We start from the raw sequence: 11,128 nt of genomic DNA on the forward strand, positions 1-11,128 counted from the left end.
CCTGCCTGTACCCACCCCCAGAGTACATGGTGAAATATCCTTTGACCAAACATCTAGGTCATGTGACTCTCCTCTCCTGGCTGGGTCTTGTGGTGACATACCACTGATTACAAAACCCAAGTGATGTGACCCTCCTTCATATCCTACACTGTGCCAAGACAGGGAATTATTACATATAGCAAAGCCCAACATCTAGGTGATTTAACCCTTCTGACTAGGCCCAGCCTACAAATGAGATTATATTGTGTCACTGGCTCATCACCCAGGTTATGTGACTCTCCCACCTTGTCCCAGTTCACAGGTGAAATTGTGACATATAGCTGGGTTAAGCACACATGGGCAACAATAACTTTCTTTCCTGGACCCAGCCAGTAGAGATATTGTGACTCTCCTAGCCAGTCTCATTGCCATGGGTAAGGCCCTGGGTTTTTCACTTGCAAAAAGTTCATAAAGGATTATAACACTCTGGTATATCATGTAAAGCCTTATTGGTACAAAGAGTGTCATAACTGAGAACAACAACTAGGTAAGAATGTGACTCTTGTATGCACACCTAGGTGGCACAATTGTCATTCTCCCACATAAACAGGGCCTAGGAGTGTGGTACTAAATCTCACATATAAAAAGCAGTAGAAGGTTGAAATAATCAGTGTCATAAATGGATCTAATTTACAGGGGGTTTGGTAACATTTGAAACATGATTCAACACACTTGTAATGCTGTGACTCTCCTACTGGAACGTAATATTCAAGTAGGATTTAGGCTCCTATACATAGATCTTGCCCATGGTTGGGATTGTGACTTCTCTATTTCAAATAACTCATAGAAAGAGTTAACTCAAATACAAGAAACCAGGATTCATGTGGGATAAAAAAAAACTTACTTATGAATGTTTCTGAGAGTGTGATTGGGACAGGTAAATTTGCCCAACATATGAATAATTTGACTGTTTCTTCCAAAACCAGGTCACAGATAAAATTGTGCCAAATGTGGAACAAGCACCTAAGTCATGTATAATACCTTCCTTGGCTATGCCTACAAAATAGCATTTTTATATATCCCTGGGACCATCACCCAGGTGAGGTGAATTGTTTGCATGAAACCTGCCTCCAAAGAGAATTGTGTCCTATACAAAGGTCCATCATGTAAGTTATGTGACAACCTTATACTGCCTTGGCCCAACACTTACAGTGCATTGTGGTATGTAACTGGGTACTGCACCCTGGGGAAGTAATTCTCCTTCTTGGGTTCTACCAACAGAAAGCATTGTAACATATCACTTGGCACAACACCTAAGCTATGTTTTTTTTTTTTTTTTTTTTCCCTTTAGTCTGTGCCTTAATTACAGGGGGATTGTGACATATTGTTGGGTCCAGCACCAATGTGTGGTCACTCTCCAGCTTTGGTACTGCACAGAACATACAGTATGATATATATCTAGGCCAGTTGCCTAGGTGAAGTGAGTCTCCTCTTTTTCCAGTTTCCTGCCTACAGAGGGATTTTTGATATGTCATTGAAACCAGTACCCAGGTGATGTGACTTTTCCACAAGGGCCTTCCCACAAGGGGTATTGTGACATCTCACAGGACCCACACTCATATGGGTGATGTGACTTTTTTGCCTTCTCTGTTTCCACAGGTGATATTGTACCATATATCTGAGACCATAACAAAAGCCTAATAACAACTCATATACTTGGAGCCAGAATATGTGCAAGATAATGACTCTTATTTCTAAACCTCTCCACAAGTATAATTGTGACATATACCTTTGCCCAGCTCCAGAATGATTTAATAATTTGCCAGGTATATCCCACAAATGAGATTTTGACAAATACCTGGGCCAAGGACTTTGCTGATTTGACTATGCTATTACAATCCTCAGGGGGGATTGTGAAATATTTCCAGACACATTGTCTAGGTTACAAGACTCTCCTCTACTGCCTGTATTCTGCTTCCTTTGTTAATTGTAGCATTTCTAAATACTGCATCCAAATAATATGACTCCTGCTTGAGTCCTGTTTACAGGAGGTATTTTGACATATTTTTGGGCACATCATTTAGGTGAAATGACTCTACTTTCCTGCTCTGACAGTTTCCACAAAGGACACTGTGCCACAGAGCTGGACCTAGCACACAAGTTTTATGACATTTCTGACAAAACCTTGCCTACAAAGAGAATATTGGAATAATCATGGCCCAGCATTTAGGTAATATGGCTGTTCTGCCTGCTGCATAGCCATACAGAGAATTGTAATATGTCCCTAGGCATGGATCACATGAATGATAATGACTGTCATATGGGATTCAGCTAATACAGGTTATTTTGACTCTTATAACCAAGTTTAGGTACATGCATGATGTGCTGAATAACATTGTTATACAAATGTCACAAAAGATTGCAACATTCACACATATTTTCAAAGTCTTTGGCTTATAGAGACAGAGTCAAAGCAGGGCTCAGAACACAGGTGAAATTGTGAGTCTTGTATGCACACCCAACTGACAGTAAAGACTGTCAACATCTCACATGGATAAAGCCAAATATCACATATGAAAAAAGGATATGTGGTATTGTAAATCTCACCTTTGCAATTATTTATCACTGTGATTGTGATGTAAATCTTTGCCAACCACCTTTGTAATTTGACTCTCCAGACTTACTCCAGCCCAAATATGGGATTGTGATATCTAGCTAGGCCAACCTCATGGTGATGTGATTCTCCTGCCTGGGCCCTTCTCTAAGTAAGGATTATGACATACAACTGAATTTACAACCCAAGTGATGTTATATTCTTTCAGGCACCATGCCCACCCTAATTATTGTGTCATATTTCTGTGTACCCCTCGTAGGTGATAAAATTGTGCTCTCTGGGATGAGCCATGCACAAAGGGAGGATAGTGACAAATTGCAAGGCCAGGCACACAGTTGCTATTTAGTCAGAGCCATGTTCAAAGGAGGACATCGTGACTTATATCGGGGCCTATCACCTGGGTTATATGGTTCTCCTGCTTGGGCCTTACCAACGTGGAATAACATATTTCTAGACCAGGCACATAGTTGCTGGTACTCTTTTGCCAAGGCTATGCTTCATAGAGGACATTGTGAAATATATTGGGGTTTATTACCTAGGTGCAGTGACTCCCTTCTTGGGCCCTGCCAAAATAAAGCATTGTGGAATAAGCAGAAAACCTAAATCTAGATGATGTAACTCTTTTTGCTGGGTGCTGTCCTAAGATAGTCTTGTGACATGCCTCAGGACCCAGCACCCAAGTCATGTGGCTCTTCTACTTGGTTTCTGCCCCTGTGTTACATTGTGACATATTTCTAGGGAAGCACCTAGGTGATGCGACTCTTCTCATCTGCCTGAGCCTCGCCTACTGGAGACATTGGGACATATCTCTGAACCCATGACCTAAGTGATGTGATGCTCACTGTCTACATGGGTCTTCACAATAGGAGGATTTTGGCACATTGCTGAGCCCAGCACTCCAGACAGGTTACTGACCTCTTTTTTCTGATCCATGAAATAACTAATTTTGACTTTTTGCATGGCCCAGAACCTAGATGATTTTACTCTTTTGCATGGGTTCTGCAAAAAGAGAAATTTACGGCGTATTGCATATTGATGGGTCCAACACCTTTATGATGTGCCTCTCCTTCCTGTACTGGAGCCACCGAAGGTTTTTTTTGTTGTTGTTTTTGCTTGTTTTTTGTTTGTTTGTTTGTTTGTTTTGACATATCTTGGGCCCGCTATATAGGTGTTTTGGCTCTCATAACTTGGCTGGGTTTTTTCTACATGTGGGATGGTGTCTTATCGCTGGGTCTAACACCCAATTAATGTGACCCAATTTCCTATACCCTGCCTAGAGAAGGAATTGTTACGCAGCATCACATGTGACACATGTGACACAGCATCACAAGGCATTGTGACACAGCATCTAAGTGATGTTACCCTCCTACCTAGTTTTATGCCCACAAATGGGATTATGATATATACCTTGCTTCTGTTCACAGGCATGATGATCAAACTTATATTTGGATTCAGCCAATAGGAATTTGTCTCTCATTGCAAAGCTTAGGGCAATAGGTAAACTGGGCTGCACGTTTGTTCCAAGCTGATGGAAGCTTACAACACTAACTTATATTGTATAAACTCTTTGTTGGTAGAGAGTCTCGTAACAGGACCCCCCAAAAAGTTTAGATCAGGACTTTCAGTTATACACCCAGATGAAATTACAAGTTTTCACCATCCCACATTTACATTGCCCACTTTTGAAGTCCTGAGTGTAACAAGGAAATACAGCAGAGTTGGAGTTGTGACTTTTATATGTTGAGTTGGCCAAAGGTGGAATGATGACTCATTTCTGGACCCAACCCACAGACAAAATAATGGGTCTTCTCCCTTAACCCTGCCTATAGGGGAGATGTTGACTATTAAACCTGCGTTTAGGACAATATGTAAGATTGTGAGTCCATATGAGCACGTAGGCCTCAGAGAGGTTTACAATCTTCATGGAGGTTTTTCCTCCCTCCCTCCCTCCCTCTTTCTCTTTCTTTCTCTCTTTCTCTTTCTTTCTTTCTTTCTTTCTCTTTCTTTCTTTCCTTATTTCTTTCTTCTTTCTTTCTCTCTTTCATTCCTTCCTTCCTTCCTTCCTTCCTTCCTTCCTTCCTTCCTTCCTCTCTTTCTCTCTTCCTCTCTTTCTCTCTTTCTCTCTTTCTGTCTTCTTTCTTTCTTTCTTTCTTTCTTTCTTTCTTTCTTTCTTTCTTTCTTTCTTTCTTTCTTTCTTTCTTTCTTTCTTTCTTTCTTTCTTTCCCCTTCCTTCCTTCCTTCCTTCCTTCCTTCCTTCCTTCCTTCCTTCCTTCCTTCCTTCCTTCCTTCCTTCCTTCCTTCCTTCCTCCCTCCCTCCCTCCCTCCCTCCCTCCCTCCCTCCCTCCTTCTCTCTCTCTCTTTCTCTTTCTTTCTTTCTTTTTTTTTTTTTTTTTTTTTTTTTTGAGGCGGAGTCTTGCTCTGTCGCCCAGGCTGGAGTGCAGTGGCGCGATCTCGGCTCACTGCAAGCTCCGCCTCCCGGGTTCCCGCCATTCTCCTGCCTCAGCCTCCAGAGTAGCTGGGACTACAGGCGCCGCCACCACGCCCGGCTAATTTTTTTTGTATTTTTAGTGGAGACGGGGTTTCACTGTGTTAGCCAGGATGGTCTCGATCTCCTGACCTCGTGATCCGCCCGCCTCGGCCTCCCAAAGTGCTGGGATTACAGGCTTGAGCCACCGCGCCCGGCATTTCTTTCTTTCTTTCTTTCTTTCTTTCTCTCTCTCTCTCTCTCTCTCTCTCTCTCTCTCTCTCTCTCTCTCTCTCTTTCTTTCTTTCTTTCTTTCTTTCTTTCTTTCTTTCTTTCTTTCTTTCTTTCTTTCTTTCTTTCTTTCTTTCTTTCTTTCTTTCTTTCTTTCTTTCTTTCCTTCCTTCCTTCCTTCCTTCCTTATTTTTTCCTTTTTTTTTTTTCTTGAGATGGAGTCACACTCTGTCACCCAGGCTGGAGTACAGTGGCGGATTCTCAGCTCACTGCAAACTCCGCCCTGTAAGTTCATGTGATTCTTTTGTCTCAGCCTACCAAGTAGCTGAATTCCAGGTGCCTGCCACCGTGCCTGGCTAATTTTTGTTATTTTTAGTAGAGATTGGATTTTACCCAGGTGGGTGTTGAACTCCTGACCACATGATCTACCTGACTCAGCCTCCCAAAGTGCTGGGATTACAGGTGTGAGTCACCACACACTGCCTCTTCCTGCAGGTTTTATAAAGTCCGCAGATATTGTAGAGAGTGTCATACACTGACCCAGCTCACATGTGAGATTTTGACTCTAATATACAACCTCATCTAAAAGTTAAAGGTTTTAATCTCAAAAATCATGAGATTGTGTCATGTCATTGGGCCTATTATCCAGGTGTTGTGAGACTGTGGTTCAAATTTTTTTCCATGGGTGCATTGTTACATATCACTGGGTCAGAATAATAATAATGTGACTCTTCTGGTTGGGCCCTGTCTACAGGAGACATTATCACCTATCTCTGGGACTATTAGCTAGATGGTGTGTCTCTCCAGCCTGTGCCCTGCCCCCTCAGGACATTTTGAAATATCGCTGAAACTAGCATCTAGGTAATGTAATTCTCCTCCCCTGCCTGGGTACTGCTACCAAAGGAATTGTGACATATGATTGATTGCAAAACCTAGATGGTATGTCTTTCTTCTCCATTCAAAGGTTTATTTCTGTGCTACATTCTGTTTCATTACTTTGGTGTTCTACCTTTACACCATTACCAAAGTGCTTTGGTTACTGTAGGTTTTTGTGTGTGTTCAAAAATTGTTAAGTGTAAGGATCCCAATATTTTTCTTCTTTTTCAAGATTGTCAGGCTTTTTGTAGTCCCTTGAGATTTTACTATTTTTTTTTCTATTTTTGAAAAACATAATTAAAATTAAAAAGGGGTGTGTTGAACATTGGGTCACTTTAAGCAGCATGGACATCTTCACAACATTATGTCTTCCAACCCCTGAAAAAACTTACTCAAAAGTGTGTTGTTTGCTGAGCATGGTGGCTCATGCCTGCAATCCCAGCACTTTGGGAGTCCGAGGAGGGTGCATAGAGAAATCAGGAGATTGAGACAATTCTGGGCAAAATGGTAAAACTCCATCTCTACTAAAACGCAAAAAATTAGCTGGGCATGGTTGTGGGTCCTTGTAGTTCCAGCTACTTGGGAGGCTGAAGCAAAAGAATCCTTTGTCCCCAGAAACTGGACGTTGCAGTGAACTGAGATTATGCCACTGCACTCCAGCCTAGTGACAGAGTGATACTCTATCATAAAAGAAATTAAAAAAGAACAAAATCTGTTTTTTCAATATTTATATTTTTTGAACCGTTCAGCTTTTCTTCTTTTACTGATTTCTAGCTTCATTCCATTCGAGTTGTAAATAATTGTAAAATTTCAACTAAAAAATTGTTAAGACTTCTTTGGTGGTGTCACAGGTAGTCCTTGTAGGAAAATGTTTTATGATCTATGGAAAATAATGTGTGTTCTATTTTCTGTATACATTTATTAAGTGTAATTATTGTATAGTGCATTCAATTATTTTGTTTCCTTATTGAGATTGTCTTGTTTATTTTTTACTTAAAGTGAGATATTGATGTTTGCATCCGTTATTATATTGTTGTCTCTGTTTGCATCAACTCTGTCAATGTTTGCTTCATGTGTTTGTGAAAATTGTCATATGTTTATAGGTTCCCAGTGAATGAACCCTTTTATTATAATTGAATATACAACATTGTCTCTTGTAAAATTTGACTAAAAGTAAATTTTATCATATATAACAGTTATCAATTTAATAAATTGTTACCTCTCCTCCTCTCATTTGGTTAACACTTGCATGGAATATTTTTTTCATCCTGGCATTTTCAGTTTATTTTTTTATTAGCTCTGAAGTGAGTCTCTTGAAGCCATGACATAGTTAGATGTTGATATAGATCATAATGTAGTTAATTTTTTTTAAGGATACTATTGCTGGATATAGTATTCTTGCTTAGACTTTTTTCCCCCATGCTTTGACTATGTCATTCTTCTCTCTTGTTGCCTGAAAGATTTATGTTCATAAATTTACTGGTATGACTACAGAAGCATGCATATAAATAGAATATCTCTTTTTGCTTCCTGCATTCCAACTTCTCTTCGTGTCTGTGACTTTCAAAACATTGGTTATGTTTTGTCTTGTTAGAAATCTCTTTTTGCTAAACTTAGTTAAAATTTTCTAAGATGCTTGATTTTCTTATATTTTTTACTGATGTTGAAGGGCATATTAGCTTTTGGTACTTATATGCCAAAATTTTTATTTCTTTGCGTACTTTACTTTTTTTGTTGTTTTCATTTTTGTTCTTTTATTTTGCTGTCTTTATTGCCATTTCATTCACTGAGCATCACTGAGATGATAATTTTTTTTGTTTAGGGTAATTTAATTTTTTCTTTTAAAAAATAGATCTAGAATTTAAATCTAATTGTCTCAGGTAATTTTTCCATCTTCATTCTTTAGTAATTGATTCCTGAATGTTTTTTTTTTTTTTTTTTTTGAGACGGAGTCTCGCTCTGTCGCCCAGGCTGGAGTGCAGTGGCCGGATCTCAGCTCACTGCAAGCTCCGCCTCCCGGGTTCACGCCATTCTCCTGCCTCCGCCTTCCTAGTAGCTGGGACTACAGGCGTCCGCCACCTCGGCCGGCTAGTTTTTTGTATTTTTTAGTAGAGACGGGGTTTCACCGTGTTAACCAGGATGATCTCGATCTCCTGACCTCATGATCCGCCCGTCTCGGCCTCCCAAAGTGCTGGGATTACAGGCTTGAGCCACCGCGCCCGGCCGATTCCTGAATATTTATTTCTATTTTTGACTTAGTCACATTATCTTGATGTTTTCTGTATGTTATAATCTTGTGTTGCAATTTGTATAATAAAAAGCCAAATGTCAAAATCTTTCCAAAGTGACTTTTATCTTAAAAAATGTTTCCATTTTTAGGCTAGAGATTCTTGGATTCTCTGAAGCTTATTCAATGAATATTTTCTCTGTGCTTGTGTGTTTTTTAGTTAAAAAAGTTTCCCCATGTTTTTTCTTTTTTAAAATTTTTCTTTATCTATCTATCTATCTATCTATCTATCTATCTATCTATCTATCTATCTATCTATCTATCTATCTATCTATCTATCTTGGGTTGCCATTTTACTCTTGTTGCCAAACTTAGAGTGCAATGGTGCAATCTTGGCTTACTGCAAACTTCACTTCCTGGCTTCAAGCAATTCTTCTGCCTCAGCCTCCTGAGTAGCTGGGATTACAGGCGACTACCACCATACCTGGTCATTTTCGTATTTTTATTAGAGAAGGGATTTCACCACGTTGATTTGGCTGGTCTTGAATTTCTGACCTCATGTGATTTGCTGGCCTCAGCTTCCTAAACTGCTGGGATTACAGGCATGAGTCACAGCTCCAGGACATTTTTCACATTTCTTATTAAGGTCCTGTAGTCAGTTGCTATTTCCATTGTCTGTCAATGATAATGACATCTTTCTTCTCTTTTAACAGTCATTTACATTTGGTTTTAGTTGCCAAAAGTGTCAAAGTGCACCACCTTTCTTTTCAACACTGTTGTGGGACATAGAAATTAGTCATTGGTAAGGTCACAAAACCCAAAAGCATTTAAACAGGTGACACTATTTTACTGATTTTTGGAGAGGTAAGGCAGGAGTTGGGAGTATATACTTATAGTCATAATAGGATTAAGAATGGGAAATACTTAACTGATTCTTAGATTTCTCACAATGACATTTTGGTCAGTATATTTCTGTTAAGTTTATATGGCTATAAAGGAATTAGAGCCTGTGGTATTTTATTATCAGCTTGTTAATATGTCTTATATAATATATTTGTAAAGTGTATTCACCTACATCTAATGAGGGAGGAATTTTGTTTTTTGTTTTTTGTTTGTTTGTTTGTTTTCAGCTGGCTCTTTTCATTTTTCTGCAGAGATTTTGCTGGAGCAAGACATAAAAGATTCATTTCAAAAAGCAAAAGTGAATCTGAGAAAATATGGAAGCTGTGACCTTAAGAGTTTACAATAAAAAAAAAGACTGCCAAAGTATGGGTAATTGTAAGGGGCAGCAAGGCAGTTGTAATGACCGTCATCAGTGTTTGCCAACTACCCACAGCAAAATCTGTCAATGAAATAAATGTGGCAAAGTTTTTGAGTTGTGCTCAATCTTTACTGAACATAAATATTTTTCTAGCAGAGAAAAATGTTACAAATGTGAAGAATGTGGAAAAGATGTAAGTTGTTCTCAGATATTACTACACAGAAGCGAAATCATACTGCAGAGAGATGCTCCAGAAGAGGATAATATGGCAAAGTCTTTAAAAAGATCTCCAATGTTACTGAACATAACAGGGCTCATACTGGAGAGATACATGACAAATGTAAAGAATGTGGCAAAACTTTTATCTGCTCCTCAACTCTTATTAAACAAAGAGAAATCATACTGGAGACAAATCCTACACATGTGAAGAATGTGGCAAAGCCTTTAAGTGCTTCTCAGACCTTACTAATCATAAGAGAATTCATACTGGAGGGAAACCTTACAAATGTGAAGAATGTAACAAAGCCTATAGGTGGTTCTCAGAACTTGCTAAATGTAAGATAATTCATACTGGAGAAAAACCCTACAAATGTATTGAATATAAAAAAGCTTTTGTGTGGTTCTCAGCCCTTAATAAACATAAAAGAATTCATAATGGAAAGAAACCATATACCTGTGAAGAATGTTGGACTGCCTTTACCCACTTCTCCATCCTTGTTAACTGCGAGAAAATTTATATGGAAAAGAAACCTTACGAATGTGAACAATGGGACAAAACTTTTAAGTGCTTCTCAGATGTTACTAATCATTAGACAATTCACACTAGAGAGAAACCCTACAAATACGAAGAATGTGGCAAAGCATTGAGCTTGTTCTCACATCTCATTAGACAAAAGGTAATTCACACTAGAGAGAAGCTTTACAAGTGGTAACAATGTGGAAAAGTCTTTAACAAGTTCTCATATTGTGTTCAACATCAGAGACTTAATACTGAACAAACACAGTATAAAGGTAATGACTGTTAATTCCATGGCACAAGGAGAACTAGCCACACAGTTCTGCTGCACCTAAGCAGCGTGTACACTTTTCCAAGCACGTCTCATTCTCTTCTGCCTCCAATTATTTCACCAGCAGCTTCTCATTTGTACCAGCCCCTTTTTGATCCCCACAAACTATGATTTTGAAATTGCTCTGAAGACTGCATGAGTCAAGCACTAAGGGTCACATGTCTCTAGTGTACTCAATTTCACCTGAGGGAAGAAACAAGGCAGAAGAGTATTGTCACTTGGATTCTGTGCTCAGGATACATTATAAACTTCCTAGGAGGCAGGGCCAAGGCAGAAGAGTAACATCATTTGGGTACAGCTTCAAGTAATATGGCACTATGTCCACTATAGACAGGAAAGTCTATAAAAACAGGAGAGTCACACCATCTAGGTGCTGGGTTTAGCAATATGAAATAACCCCCTCTCTTGG

General features: G+C 39.2%; 1 pseudogene; it reads left to right on the top strand.

Annotated features, from left to right (window-relative positions):
* The first annotated feature begins 409 nt into the window (after positions 1-409).
* On the top strand, positions 410-10,591 carry LOC139360936 (zinc finger protein 736-like; annotated as a pseudogene).
* The last annotated feature ends 537 nt before the right edge of the window (positions 10,592-11,128 follow it).

The sequence above is a fragment of the Macaca nemestrina genome, chromosome Y (assembly GCF_043159975.1).
Source record: "Macaca nemestrina isolate mMacNem1 chromosome Y, mMacNem.hap1, whole genome shotgun sequence".
NCBI lineage: Eukaryota > Metazoa > Chordata > Mammalia > Primates > Cercopithecidae > Macaca > Macaca nemestrina.